Raw genomic sequence first — 16,611 nt, 5'->3', positions numbered from 1 at the left:
ACCTCATGACATTGTTATTGTAAACTGTGCAACTTAGATGAATAATGTACTTACTCTAGTAATTAGATTCTCCCACTTCCCCTACATTTTGTGTTTTTGTTTTTGCTAGTGTGTTTCTTCTTCCTTTTCTTTCTTTCTTTTTTTTTTTTTTTTAACTGATAGAGGCTGTCTCTGAATTCATGACAATCTTAAGGTCTTCTCAGGGATTTTCTGGGCCTCTGCCTTCTACATATGCACAGTGATTTTTTAGTTTTCTCATAGATGCTGCTGTTTTTTAATATCCTAGTCTTCAATCTGGCTACCAAAAACAGAAGAAAAGAAAAAAGTAAAGGGAAAAATGTAGCTCACCTTCAATAATCCTTCGGAAATCACTTCAGGGAGAGGGGGTGTGGTTTACAACAAATGGTGGATATACACCAACAGTGATCACTGCCTCTTTGTTTCACTTTTGTCATCAGAAGGAACAACCAATTATCAAAGCACAGCCACTTTATACTGGAAAGGCAGAGACATTTCTGCCTACTCTGGCCCCAGCGATCTCTGCGTAAGCTGCTGGGACTGGGGAATGAGTAGCTGTTACTGTGCTAAGATCTAAAATCAACTGAAATTAATAGCGATTTCCTATCTAGGTCTTTTTCTTGGAAGTTACATACTTTCAACAGAATCCAGAATTTCCAGTTAGAGCTGCTGATGTAGTTACTGTTACAGGTATGGAGAAAAAATGCGGCGCTTTCTATGCTTCCATATTCCCAGAGTTCTTCTACCACTGCTTCCTGAACCATTAGTTAAAAAGAAACAGTAGATGGAAATGAGCTTTTGAAAAATCATGATGGTATAAGTGATTTTCTCAAAAGAGTCTGCAGAGTTTTTTATTGAGATATTTGCATCACATGAATGCATAGATCTTGAGAACGTAATTCAGTTAGACTTTTAAAAAGTTTTATGTATTTATTCAAAAGACTGACAAAAAGAGACTGGTTTTTCCTCTGCTAGTTCACTCTCCACATGTCCTCAATAACCAGGACTAGGCCTGGGATACCTGCATAAAAGGCAGGGAACCAAGTACTTAATCTATCATCTGCTGCTTCCCAGGACAAACATTATCAGGAAGTTGGATCAGAAGCCAAAGGACTTGATCTCAGAAACACCAATAAGGGAACTGGATGTCTCAAGGGATGGCTGGCTCCCCAGTACATCTAAACACACATATTCACTCAGTAAACTGCACACCTATTGAGATACACATAATGTCCATTGCTTAAAAAAGATCCCTCATAAACATTTCTTAGAAAAAAAATGAAATCCACTCATTTGCAACAAAATGGAGGAATCTGGAAAACATCGAGTGAAATAAGCCAGTTCCAAAGGGACAAATGTCATATATTCTCCCCTGATCTGTGACAACTGAGCACCTAAAAGGAAACTTGTAGAAGTGAAATTTATACTATGAGAAGTAATGACTTGATTAGCCCTTGTCCTGACTGTCAAGGAACAGTTTATTATTTTATTCTTTTTACTATTTTCTTTTTCTACCTTAATACCATTGGTTGAATTCTTTACTTAACAGATAATCATTCTTAGGTATTTAATTCTAATTGAAAATTGATCCCTGTAAAAAATAAGAGTGGGAATAAGAGAGGAAAGAGATGTACAGTTTGGCATACTTTCCCATGGACTTACACCTAAGGGTAAAAAAAAAAAAATTGCCATGAGACTCCAAACCCCATTAAGTTGGCAGGTACCAATGCCATCTTACTAGTTAAAGTGATCATCTTCAGTGCATAATTGATCATAAAGATAGGAATAAGTATTATAGGGATCACATAAATAAGACCAAGCGTATCCTGATAATAATAGATAGAATTAAAAAGGAGAGAATGATCCAACATGGGAAGCAGGCAACACAACAGACTCAAAGAAAGACAAATGCCCTAAACAGCACTCTGGCCTCAGAATCAGCCCTTGAGGCATTTGGATCTGGCTAAAAAGCCCTTGAGAGTTTCTCATGGAAAGCCAAGACACTGTGGCAAAAAATGGCCTACATGAAAGATCTCTGTGAGTGAAATCCCAGTGGAAAGAAGGGACCATTGAAGAAGGAGATAATTTTCTCTGAAGGGAGGAGCCAACTTCCACTTTGATTATGGCCTTGTCTAAATAATATTGGAGTGTGTGGACTCAAGAGGCTTCCATAGCCTTGGCAGCTCATGACAAGAGCCTTGGATGATCACTGACGTCATAAAAAAGAATGTCAATTGTTAAATCAACAGGAGTCATTGTGAACTTGCTCCCCATGTAGGACCTCTATACTTAATGTGTTATACTATGAGAATTAACAGTAAAACTAGTCTTCAAACAGTACTTTATATGTTGTATGTCTGTGTGGATGAAAACTGTTGAAATTTTTACTTAGAGTTGATCTTCTGTATATAAAGATAATTAAAAATGAATCTTAATGAAGAATGGTATGGGAGAGGGAGAAGAGGGTAGGACAGTAGGGGGGTGAGAGGCCAGGTATTGTGGGGGAAGAACTGCTATATTCCTAAATCTGTACCTGTGAAATTTATATTTATTAGATAAAAGCTTTCAAAAAAAAAAAAAAAACCCTTTCTTAGAGAGTTTCTTCCCCTTCCTCAAAGCAATCAACCATTCTTTGGATTTTCATCACAATATATTTGCTTTGCTGATCCTACAACTTCATAGGACTTCCAGCATGGAATATATAGTCCATTGAGTCCAGATTCTGTTCCACATACAATGCCTTTGAGATTAAACTATGAATCTTTTTTCCCTTTTTTATTCTCAGGTGATATTCTGTTGGACAAATATACAGGCCACTTAATCCTTTTATAGTTAGAAAACCAACAGAAGAATTACTTGGCTATTATGCGTAAAGCTACAAAAACATTCTCATATAAGTCTTTAGGGAATATATGCTTCCTTTTCTCTTTGACAAGTACTCAGGAACACCGTGCAATCTTCCAAGAATCTAATTTGAACATGGGCTCTGACAGTGGTTTCTTCAAGAGTCAAGGCTATTGCAAAATTCTACTTGGTGGAATTCAGCTATCATTTCCCAAGAACCTGTACCCCATATTGAAGACAGCCTCTCCTGCCAAAAGGGGGAACACATCCTGCCAAATAACATCTTCATAAGCTTCTTCATAAGCATTCCTTTCTCTGAACCGCCTCCATGTGGTTGAAAACAATAGGAACGCGCCCAGAAGTCAGAATCAGCATATTAAAAGGATAACATACTGCAAACACAAGCCAAAGATAGAGTTGATTAAAATATATCTTTGGGGCAAGGGTGGAGATGCATGTGTGCGTGCATAATTTCTCTTTATACCCAATGGTCCTGAAATTTAATGGATTGATGGAAATTAAAGTATGAAAACCAATTTGATGCTCTTATGTGAATACTATTATCAAATTTTACTCTACAGAAACATAATACCAGAAATTGACCATAATAAGAAACAGTATCATTACTCTTTAGTTCCATTTTGGTGAAAAAAAAAAAAGGGAAAAAGAAAAAATTCAAATACACTTTCCTCTTCATGATTTTATGTAGAAAACATTGAAATAGCATGTAACATGACTAGTTAACACTTTTCTTCTATTCCACATCACCATGTTTGCATGTTGATGTAGTGTTTCCTTCATCAACTTTTTTCTATTAAATTCTAACTTTAAAATGTCCAATATCAAAGCTTGTTTATAAACTTTTTTAACATTATGAGATGAATCATTATTGTTCTATGCATTAAAACACTTACAGCTGACAGAATTCACCTATAAAATTGGTGACTAGGGGCTGGTGTTGTGGCACAGCAGCTTGGGCCACCACCTGTGACACAAGCATCTAACAGGAGTACCAATTCAAGTCCCAGCTTTTCTTCTTTCAATCCAGCTCCATGATAATGTTCCAAGTGCTTTGTTTACTGCAACCTCCATAGCACATCTGGGCTCCTGGCTTTGGCTTGGCCCAGCCTTGGCTATTGTGGCCATGTGGGGAGTGAACCAGCAGATGGCGGTTCTTTCTGTCTTTCCCTCTAACTCTGCCTTTCAAATAAATATATAAGAATTAAAAATAAAATAAGATAAAACTGCTGAGTAATGTGGACTTGGTATTGAGGGACACCATATTGTTGTTAGTGAGTCAGCCAAAGAGCAAGGTGCAATATGTGGTGCACAATAGGGTGCCCTCTTTACATGCTAAAGACTATTATAGGTAACACAGGTGCAACCTAATGAGTGCTTCAGTAATGCCCAAGTTAAATCACGAGTATAACTGGGGACATAAAGATAACCAGCTCATGAAATTACTGATTAACACAGGAGTGCAGAAAAAAGACAGGGTCCAATTGCTTTCTCTAGTAAAGGACTTTGCTGTAAGGAGATATCCTGTGTATCAGAATTCTTTTTTTTTTTTTTTTTTTTTTTTTTTTTTTGACAGGCAGAGTGGACAGTGAGAAAAAGAGACAGAGAGAAAGGTCTTCCTTTGCCATTGGTTCACCCTTCAATGGCCGCTGCGGCCAGTGCACTGCGGCCGGCGCACCGCGCTGAGCCGATGGCAGGAGCCAGGTACTTCTCCTGGTCTCCCATTGGGTGCAGGGCCCAAGCACTTGGGCCATCCTCCACTGCACTCCCTGGCCACAGCAGAGAGCTGGCCTGGAAGAGGGGCAACCGGGACAGAATCCGGCGCCCCAACCGGGACTAGAACCTGGTGTGCCGGCGCCGCAAGGCGGAGAATTAGCCTAGTGAGCTGCGGCGCCGGCCGCAGAATTCTTGATTAATGGCAGAATGTGAAACACTTGTCATATTATTGAGGCATCTGAAACTACTCTAGCTACAGGAAAGCAGAAATCAACCTTTTAAGCAATTTTACAGTGCCAGCAAATATTAACTTTTCTCCTCACTGAATAAAGGGGACACTAAGGTAAGAGAAAAGACTTAAATTTGTCATTTAATTGGTAATAAAGAACTTGAATTTTTACTCGGTTGACCTTTGTATCTAACTATACTTACAGCTAACATGATTTTATTAGTAATCACACCCTCTCTTTACTAAAAGCTCAGCAGTTTATTCCTCAAATTTAATATAATAAAACATATTGGTAGTTTGAAAACAACCACAGTGGAAATATTTATACCACGGAAACGAGCAAACAAATCAGACCTTGATTTACCATTTACCATTGACTACAGACAGCTACAGTGTATGTATTTTAAACTTTGTGTCCTACATATTTGCCCTAGCAACTACTCAACTCTGCTGTTCTAATATAACAGCAGATATAGACAACACGTAAATAAATATGCTATAGGAGTCCAAACAAACTTTGCTTACAAAAAGGCCTGTGGACCAGGTTTATCCCACTGGCCATACTTTGGTGACCCCTACTCTGGGCATGAGAAAGTTATGGAAAAGATGCTAATGAAGAAAAAGTCTCAAGTTTAACATGTCTGCAGCTGTGATATTACTAACAGTAAACACAGACTTGAGGAAACATTACTTTAGTACCTGAAAAATAGGATGTGATTCAGCAAAGAAGTTGCTTAAGTCATTAAAAAATTAGTGAACTTTCCATATATACATTGCATCTTATTAATGTAAATTAAAAAATAAGAAACAATATTTATATCAGAACTAAGAGTAACAGTTACAACAGGTAAGTCAGCAACAAATACCAGAGTGAGGTAAAACTCAAAGAGAAATTGTTCAAGATTCAACTAATTTTATGGAATTTATAATAAAGACGATGACATGTTTTATTTATAAATTGTGTCCTACATATTATAATATTCACACAAAAGTTTTGTAGCTTAGGTATGTGTATATAAACATGCTTTCTTTCCTGGAGAGTTAATTGTTTATTACACTTTTGCTAGTACCTAGCAATCCTAATATTTAAGGTTTGTAAATACTACAAATGGCAATACATGTATCAGAAATAAATGCTCTGGGGTGGGCGCTGTGGTGCAACGGGTATAACTGCCAACTGTGGTGTTGGCATCCCATATAGGCACCAGTTTGAGTCCTGGCTGTTCCACTTCCAATCCAGCTCCCTGCTAATATGCCTGCGAAAGCAGTGGAAGATGCCCAAGTCCTTGGACCTTTGCACCCATGTGGGAGACCTGGAAGAAGCTCCTAAATTCCAGCTCTGACCTTTGCGGCCATGTGGGGAGTGAACCAGAGGATGGAAGATTTCTCTCTCTGAATCTGCAGCTCGCTCTCTGTAACTCTGCCTTTCAAATAAATAAATAAATAAATAAATCCTTAAAAAAAAAAAAAGAAATAAAAGCTTTGACAGGAAGGAGATATCAACCAAAAATATTTGGAAAAGGGGGAGGAGGTTGCAGTAGCAAAACCTTTTTTTTACATTTTTTTTTTTATTTTTTGACAGGCAGAGTGGACAGTGAGAAAAAGAGAGAGAAAGGTCTTCCTTTTTGCTGTTGGTTCACCCTCCAATGGCCGCTGCGGCTGGCGCACCGCGCTGATCTGATGGCAGGAGCCAAGTACTTATCCTGGTCTCCCATAGGGTGCAGGGCCCAAGCACTTGGGCCATCCTCCACTGCACTCCCTGGCCACAGCAGAGAGCTGGCCTGGAAGAGGGGCAACCGGGACAGAATCCGGCGCTCCGACCCGGACTAGAACCCGGTGTGCCGGCGCCGCAAGGTGGAGGATTAGCCTAGTGAGCCGTGGCGCCGGCAGTAGTAGCAAAACCTTTACTACTTCCTTAGATTGGCCAGAACCATACCTCTCAAAGAGACTTTGACTACTGTTAATATAGACAGTTGGGAATCTAGAGCCCAAAAGAGAGCTCCATGAATACATCTGCATCATTTTGATTATTAACCTTCAGACTCATACAGTTTGTGATTCCTGATTGCCAATTTATGTAAAGCACATCTATTCAAAAGAAGCCTTAATGTTGAAAAGGCCACTGAGTCACATCAGAACTTGTGGCATCATTGGTGCAGGAGAGCTGGGACTCATCTTAGTGCCTTCATTAGGGCCAGCCAGCCTTTTTCTTTTTTGCCTTAATCTTTCCTTCATTGGGTACTGATCCATTTTTATGTTTAGCCTAAGCCTCATTTCCTCATTTGTAAAATAGAGTATTGACAGTGCTCTCACCATGAATATTAGGGAATGAAAGGAAGCAAAACAAAGTTCTTATCTCATGATAGGTGCCGAATAAACATGTGCTATAACCGCTGCTCCCACAATTCTCTGATGAGTAATAGAATTATTAACTTTTCCAGCAGACCTCAATTTCCTGAGCATCCAGGAAGCCTGTCAGTCCCCATAACTATATCTAAATGACATCAATGAGTAAAATATAAATAATTCAAATTCCAGGTTATTTTTTTGAAAGTCATTCTAATGTACAGACAACAGGTAAGACTGGTCTTTGTGGTGTCACGGCATAAAATACCACATGGCAGAAACTGCTTTGGTCTCAGGTAATTACATCCATGAATACAGGCACCTACTCTGCCTAGTGTCAGGGGACAGAAATGGATGTTGAATTCTATCTGATGAAGATCTCTGCATGTAAAATCAAGCCATCAGTGAAGAAGTGGCTATGGCATGATCATTTTTACATTGTGTGACATGTTCCTGTGGTACTGTCAACAAACATAAACTTTAATCTCCACAAAGAGAGTTTCTGTAAACTGTATGTCACACTAATGCTTTTATTTTGCATGGTTCTTTTCCCCAGAGAAATTCCTTTTACCTCTATTTCTTTACCACAATTGTAATTCATTTCTGACTGACATGCTGACAAATCTATTCAATTTCTTTATATTTTTGTATGGCCATTGATTATTTCAACATATTTTAGCTCCCTCTCTTTTTTCTTTCTAAAATAAATAGCATTCCCACTGTCTGCACAGATGGCTTTGAATATATATTCAAGTTCAAGGGGAAGTACATGTCCAGTATATTAGGCTTGCCATGTCTAATTTAAATTTGGTAGCTTGACTGTGGATAGCTGATTGAAATCTGTTCCTCATCACCAAAAATGTCCTTTAGAATTTAAAACTTATCAGAATCAATGTAATGTGGTTTGAAAGCATATGTGACCACACGTAATATTTAGATACCAATGGACTTTGAAATTCACATTTTCAGATTAGACCAATCCAGAAATGAGAAAGAGGTATTTTACTAAAGGACTGGATAAATATTATTTATGCTGTTCCCTTTCTCCACATCCTTCTCTCTCTCTCTCTCTCTCTCTTTAAAGACATTATCCACCATGTTCCTCAAAACCACAGTATAGTTCTCTATTCATCTTGAGTTCTGATCAATTTATAACTATCATTCTTTCTGCCATTTAACTCACTGCAGACATCCGTAGTCTAACCACCAGTGTTTAGCTTCCCTTCCCTTACACAGGATTATAAAGAGTAGTTATGGGGCCAGCGCCATGGCTCACTTGGTTAATCCTCTGCCTGCGGCGCCAGCATCCCATATGGGCGCCGGTTCTGTCCCGGTTGCTCCTCTTCCAGTACAGCTCCTGCTGTGGCCCGGGAGGGCAGTGGAGGATGGCCCAAGTGTTTGGGCCCCTGCACCCACATGGGAGACCAGATAGAAGCACCTGGCTCCTGGCTTCAGATCAGCGCCAGCTGTAGCGGCTATTTGTGGGGTGAACCAACGGAAGGAAGGAAGACCTTTCTCTCTGTCTCTCTATCTATCTATCTGTCAAATAAAAAAAAAAAAAACTAAACAAACAAACAAACAAAAAAATCCAAAAAACCAAGAGTAGGTAAAGAACATAAAACTACTCTCCAGCAGCTGGCACAACGGATCTTTCACTTTCTCATCACATTTGAGGACAAGAACCTCACTCTCCTAAGACCCTGCACAGTTACAGGCACAGAAGTGATGGGAAACTCAAACCTGATGATTGACAAAATGACCCAACTCTCATGGGGATACAGATTTATATTCTCCTTTCTAATATTCGATCACAACAAAAAGAAACACATTCCTGAGCAGTTCAACTTGATTTCCACTTAACTAAGATCATGCTACCTTGCCAAGACATTTTATTCTCAAGTGTCACTCACCATGTAACAGACTTTAGTGTTTTTAGTATACTTCGACTACAGATGATTACTTCAAAATGGAAAAGAAGGGTACTTTTATTCAGGGTATAACTTGACTAATGCTTTAAAATATATCCCCGTTAACTTCTGACAAAACACATAAGTAGAAGAAGATGAAACAGCCTTCACTTTACATAACTATTTAAGACGTGTTTGATTTTATAAATAAGACAAAGTTAATTTTATAGTAAGTATCACAAATTAAATTTTTAAAAATTGTCTGCTTTTGACCCTTTCTTCTGCAGTAATTTTCAAGTGATGGTTGTTTGTCCTCTACAATATTACATTCTATAGTGAATGTGATATGAACTCATAAGAAAAGTGATATGCTTTCTAGTACCTTTAAAATTTTAGAATGCTCAAGATGGTCATGTAACCATAAGTACAAAAATAAAATGATTTATTGATTCCAAAGTGCCTCATGATAAAGCAATCTGCTACAGTGAATAACTGTGCTGATGCCCATCCCATAGCCAAATAAGTAACCTATCAGAGAACCTCTAACATGATTCCTACTTATTCTTGAGTTTAACACTGTCTCCTCTGTTTTAGTTTTTCAGTATGGTAACAAAGGAGAGAAAAATGAAAACATTTCTAATTAGTAACCAAGTATGGTACTTTCTTCATGACATCACTTTATCAATAAAACGGGGCACCAAGTGCTAATCTAAATTTAATTATATTAAATTTCAGACAACCCAACACATTTTAATTATTTTCTTAGACATATTCCTTTGGTTTTAAAATAATCGACGCATTAGCTTATCTTTCTCTCATTCAATTTTATCTTCTCAATGTTGACATTCCTTGAACAATAAACATTTTAACTAAGGTAATAAAATTGCTACAAAATGAGTATCTTGCTCTCTTTTGCCTTGAAAACAACACAGTTACATATTATTTACCAAATCAAAGCATAGGTAACCCTTTTATTCGTGTTCTACCTAAGTGTCAGACAGCATCCTATTTGTTAGACTTTAATATCCTGTAGCTCTACCATAGCTAATGGAGACACTCTTCTCGGAAATTGAGTGGGAAGGTCTTCCTGTAGAGTGTGCCATTTCCAGACAATGTTCTCTTAATTTTTTAATGCAACTATTATTGTGATTTATAATTGCCTAGAAGGTTCTCCATAATCTTTTTCAGGATATGTTCGTTGTTATTAGTGTGATCCTTAACTCCTTCGAAGGGATGTTTCATGAACATGCTTAATAATATAGCACTTTCCTGAAAAGTGGTGCAACTTTAAATCTTTTTATAGATCAAATTTATAGGTGCAAATTTAAAGAACCCCCCACAGCTATATAATTTTAACCCAGGGTTGTGTCAAATTTTAGGGTAGTTTTTCAGCATCTGATTCAGGAAGAAATATAAGGCATCTTTCATTTTATATGTCCTTATTCTGAATTGTTTTTCTACATGAGTATATTCATACAATAGTATTTATAACATGGTTTAAAGACATTTATAGGGGCTGGCACTGTGGCGTAGTAGGCTAAGGTTTTACCTGTGGCGCTGGCATATTATGTGGGTACCAGTTCATGTCCCATGTGCTCCTCTTCTGATCCAGCTCTCTGCTAACAGCCTGGGAAGGCACTGGAAGATGGCCTGGGTACTGGGGCCCCTGCAGCCACTTGACGGAAGAAGCTCCTGGATCCTGGCTTATGATCAGCTCAGCTCCAGCCACTGCAGTCATTTGGGGAGCAAACTAACAGATGGAAGTTCCCTCCCTCCCTTCCTCTCTGTCTGTCTGTCTGTCTCTCCTCTCTGTAACTCTGCCTCTCAGATAAAGAATCTTTTTTAAGCAGGCGCCGTGGCTCACTAGGCTAATCCTCCACCTTGCGGCGCTGGCACACTGGGTTCTAGTCCCGGTTGGGGTGCCGGATTCTGTCCCGGTTGCCCCTCTTCCAGGCCAGCTCTCTGCTGTGGCCAGGGAGTGCAGTGGAGGATGGCCCAAGTGCTTGGGCCCTGCACCCCATGGGAGACCAGGATAAGCACATGGCTCCTGCCTTTGGATCAGCGCAGTGCGCCGGCCGCAGTGCGCTGGCCGCGGTGGCCATTGGAGGGTGAACCAACAGCAAAGGAAGACCTTTCTCTCTGTCTCTCTCTCTCACTGTCCACTCTGCCTGTCAAAAAATTAAAAAAAAAAAAAAGAATCTTCTTTTAAAAAAGTAACGACACTAGTAAACTGGTAAATGGTTGTATTGTTGTATTTCTTGTTTATAATCTTCAATTGATTAAATTTTTCAGCTAATAATTTAATTTTGAGTACACTATATCATAATGTGTTTTCTATAACTCCTGTAACTAACCTGATTTAACAATGACTAGTAGCTGATTGGGAGCAAAAAAAAAAAAATTCATTAACAAGATAAACATGTTCAAACTACACTGGTGCTTCAGAATACAAATTTTTTAAAATGGAATATTCAGCAGAAGGAGTCTCTGCTAGAGTATGTCTGTAAAGTCTATTATCCAAGATATAGCAAGGAGCTTGCTATGAATATGTTTCTGACTTGTAGCACACATCTTGGGAACAGTGCATGAGCAAAAGTGCAGCATATGAATTATATATGTCTCTTGATAGTATATTAGCACAATAATTGTAACACATAATTTCAATAAATTCCTACCCTTACTCTTCCCAAAATTCCTCAAAAGAAGGTTTTGGTGATAGTAAAATTTGGGGTATGATTTTTTTTATATACCCAATAAGTAAAGAAGAGAAAAATCTAGGATAAAGAAATACATTTACCAAAGTAAAGTATCAGATTGGAAGAAAATAATTATTTCCATTAAAGAGATAGATACCAGATTTAGAGCTTAGAAGAAATCTTGACTAAAAATTACAATCTGTCTGTCACTGTTTATGCAGGGTATCCAAAACCAATCAGGAACAATACTAATGTCAACAAAAGAGAGAACAGCTTATTGGTTTACTTCTAGCATTAAACAAATAAGCAAAAATAGATCAAGTAAGATGGATAACATCAGCACAGACCAGAGAGAATTCGGGCAAACATAATCATTTTCTCAAAAATCAAGTACCTAACAGTTATCCCTGTGAAAACAGGAATGAAAAAGTTGGGACAATGAATCCAGGTGAACTGAACAAGCCATAACATCAAGTACTAGAAAAAGTTGGAGATTCCAGGCTTATGGATATTCTCTTTCAAGAGAATTCAAGGTGTTTCATACCATAAACAGCACTAGACATTATAATATTTGGCAACAATTTCTTATTTTACTATTAAAGAAGTCAACAGTAGATTAATTCCAGCTATGAGTAAAATAATTGCATACTACTTTTACCTACATTCTAACAAAATGCCATGCTAAGAAAACAAAAATGCCTGTAGCAGAAGAAAAAATATATACAATTAAAGAACAGAAAAATGCTAAGATACATCAGCAAATTCTTTCATTAGTCGTTTTTAAAGAGGAAGCAAACATTAGTCATGGAGGAAAGGTAGCAGACAGCAATAGAAGGAAAATATCAGCATGGGCTATAAAAATACTAAAAGCATTAAGGTTTTGTTATTGTTATCCTCTCAAATTTTATATATTGACAAATTTATAGGGTAAACCCTATATGCACTTGCTAATTTGAAAGGGTACATAAAATCAGCCATTATATATTTATCATCTTATAGTTTTAAATCTCGTATTAAATTCAAAATTTTGGTTAAGCCACCATTAAATTGATATTCTAGTAAAATATTTTAAAGCCTCTAGACAAAAGGATGTGACTTTTCAGATTTAACAAATTCATTTAAGCCATAAAAATATCCTTAAAACAACTCTGACCCTTCTTTTTGGCCCCACAAATTTCAAAATTAATTTTGTAGACATTCTCAGCATTTACTCCAAGTTAATTACTTGTGGTGGCTATGCCTCAATTCTGGCATACCATGCTAGATATTTTATAATACACTACTTAATTTACAATCTGCCTGGATTGTTTTGTTGTATAGGGAGACATAAATGAAACATATTTCATTATCTTAGCTCCTGGAAGAACACCGTGGATATTGAAATGGGTTTAGATTGGCATGCCTCACATCACACGAGGTTTCAAAAGGACAGACTCCAGGTGCTTTTAGCTAAATCAGATTAACGACTGTGCCAAAATTCTCCAGCAGGAAATTCCTTGGCTAAGCGTGGATATCATCATATACAGAGGCTGTCGACATGCTGGCAAAGATGGATGCTTTTAAAGATAAGAGACTTAGAAATTCAACCATGGTGCAAAGAGAAACGCTGTTTTCAGTCGGTCTGAAGTTAAGTTACCAAGGTCTAGTGCTCATTGCTCTAATTCTTCAAGTTTCCAACTCTCTTACATAACTTTCTTTTAGGATCTACATCTTCCTTTGATTTCCTCTGACTTTGATCTCAACAGACCCCACTGACAGACGAGAACCCCAGTGATTTCCCTTTTATGGCCATGCCCTCTTAAGTGTCCCGGCTAAGGTACTGCTTGAACGTAGGTCCTCCCTCAGTGCGTCCCTTTAGCCAGAACTCAAATCCTTCCTCCAATATCATCACCTGCGATGGTTAACATCCACCTGCACTATCCACTCTTATAACTGGTGGCATAGGGGAGCCAGGCCAAGGGCCTTCTATTTCATGAGGTAAGGAGGAAAAATATATAAATTATTTTAAAAAATCATCCATTGTACAGACTCCTCACGTTGAAAGCACGTACACAAAATAGTAACAGTACTGGAAGTAGAAAGTGAGACTGAGAACTTTGGGGTTGCTGGGGAGAGGAGGGAAAATCTGCTGAATCGGGGTGAAAGCCCACAGAAAAAAAGTGCCGTGTGCGCATGTGTATTTCCATTCGTGAGGGAAAAGACAGCTGCGTGAATGCAGGGTTCAGAAGGGAGCTTCAGACTTACACAGAAGAGTGTCAAGAAAGATGTTCCCTAGAGTAGCAGGAAACTTCTGGCAAACTGAAATTTAATAAAAATATGGTTTGGGAGATGTAAGGCCTATTAAGCAATTTGAAATCTATGAAGATGCTGCTGCTGTTTTTACCATGAATTTCTGACTCGTGATTACCATAAAGCAGATAAGATCCATGTCTGTGTCAGCACAGAAAAGCAAAGACACCCCAATAGGATCATGCTTGAAAACCGAGATTCCATAGGAATTCGCAGAAATCTCGTGGAAAACTTTGGTATTTCACAGACTGTGGAATTGCAGTTGCGAACTTGGTGATAATTTCTGCAATTCAAGGGGCAGCCAGAATCTCAGAGGTGCATCTGGCATCTGTATTGGGTGGATGGTTCTTACTTCAAGGGTCAAGTAGGATGCTGAAACCTTTATAATGACAGAGGCTGTGGCATCCTGGAGTCTCCTGCCATTGCCAAATGAGCCTATGGCTCCTTAGTTTCACAATATTTGAGTCCTGTGAGCCTATGTGTTCGGTATTGCTGGTTACTAAATATTCAGAGAATTTCCAAATCTAAATATTTAGGTTACATCTCCCCATTGAGAAAACAAACAAACAAGCGAACAAAAAAACACTGTGGCCAACTGACACAGGGACAACCACAGCTTTTGCTCACCCTGCCTTAAGTAACGGCTGATCAAAACGGAGTGTAAGTCAATTCTTTTTCAAGTTATAAGTAACACAAATACAAAATATTCAGTTTCCTTAAGGTGTGATGCTAATCTCATAGTCGAAGATTAGGGTCCAGATATCATGTCCATATTTCATGAAGTATATTGAGGAAAGCTGGCTATGTGAGTAGCAGGGGGGTGTTCTCTGGATTGTAGACAGAACGGCCTTCTTCCAAAAGAAGAGAGGACTGAAGCAGTATATCACAGGTTAGTTTCCTAAAAAACTACCATTTGCTACTTCACATACAGACCATGGTGCTAACCTCAGGTCACAATTTGCTCTAAAGGAGCCCTGGAAACACAGATGTTGTTGTAATTTGAATATCTGTCACTTCAAACTCAAAGTCTCTGAGGATAGTAAGAGAGTGGAAACTAAATCCAATTATGGTCTCTGAGAGTGAGGAATTGGGGAAGAGAATAGATTAGATGAGGTTTTATGGTAGATCCCTTGTGAATAAAACCCAGTGGTTCTGAGACACAGACAGGCATGCATGCATTCCCTCTCTCTGGCAGTGCAATGCTCTGTGCCCCAGCCAGAAGGGCACTGCCAGGCACAGCCCCAGATCTTTCTCTTCCCGAGCCACATAAGCCCAAGTAAGCCACTTTTCTTTATAAATTTAGGCTTCCTCGGTACTTCACGGTAGTAGCAAGATACTAAGAGACCTTTGCTGACCCTTCACTTGCCCATCTAACAATTCTATTATTTTCAAAGAAGAGTGGAGCAGCACAAATCAATTTCTCCATGTGGCTGGCACTGGAGGGTGGAGATAACCCTAATGTTTTTCTTCCTTTCTCATACCCATTAAAATTCCTCAGTATAATGAAAATAATCCATCAGGCCAAGCAATATTACTTTCTCTCCTCAATTAATCTGCTGGTGATAAAAAGTAGTAATGAAGTTCAAAACCATTTTAATTACTTAGACATACTTTAAAAATAATTTTTGAAACATTAATTTTCAATTAAGTATTTAAAAATAGAGACAAGCAAAATAATCAGTATTATGGAGACTCATGTACTCACCAGCTATATTTAACAAACTTATTACCATGCTAGCTCTCTCTTTTTGAAATAATTTTCAGAGAAAATTTAGAACATAAAAGCCCAGATCGAGTTGCATTGTTTGAAGATAAAGGGTCAGAAGTGCACCCTTTATGTAACCCCAAAACCCTAGTGTTCCTCAGAGTCAAGAACTGGCAACATACAATAAGGCAATGACAACTGAAAACAAAGAAATGCTATTTTTAAGTTCACTAGAACTTAAACTTGAGAGTTGAGAGTTTATATGCCCCCAATATTCATCTGTTTACACCTAATCCCCAATGTGGTACTAGCCAAAGGCAATCTGATCATGAAAGCTCCGACCAGCACAGGAGTCACTGTGTTTTGATAATACACTTCAGAGAGCAGTCCCTATTTCACCCATGTGGGCACACAGGGGAAGGAGCCCTCTACAAAGAAGGAAAGCCCTCCCAGACATCAAAGATACTGGCACCTTATCTTGGTACTTCCCAGAATCCAGGATGGTGAGAGGTAAACTTGTGATATTTACAAGCTATCCATTTCTAATATTTTATAACAGAAACCACACAGACTTAACATGCTTCACAGACTACATTCTGCACAAATAATTCAGACGAGTCTATGATACTACTATACTTTTTCCTCCCTCCCTCCTTCCCATCTTTCCTTCCTCTCTCATTTCTTTTCCCCTCTCTCCCTATTTCTTTTCTCTTACACATTTTTTAAATATGAGTTCTTAGTTTTATTTATTATATATGAAAACGTTATGTACTCAGACTCTCTTACTTGTTTGTATTCATTATGATTCAGGAAAAGTTTTCAAACTTTTTGGGCTTATTCTTT

General features: G+C 38.3%; 1 long non-coding RNA gene across 7 annotated transcripts in view; it reads right to left on the bottom strand.

Moving 5' to 3' along the window:
• LOC138850057 (uncharacterized) overlaps positions 1–16,611 on the bottom strand; it is a 1,261,171-nt gene that overhangs the window by 665,432 nt on the left and 579,128 nt on the right. The window lies entirely within an intron of this gene.

The sequence above is a fragment of the Oryctolagus cuniculus genome, chromosome 6 (genome assembly GCF_051225735.1).
Source record: "Oryctolagus cuniculus isolate XC-2025 breed Fujian yellow rabbit chromosome 6, ASM5122573v1, whole genome shotgun sequence".
Classification (NCBI taxonomy): Eukaryota; Metazoa; Chordata; class Mammalia; order Lagomorpha; family Leporidae; genus Oryctolagus; species Oryctolagus cuniculus.
The sequence above is the reverse complement of the archived record's forward strand: the minus strand, read 5'-3'. Positions and strand labels throughout refer to the sequence as shown.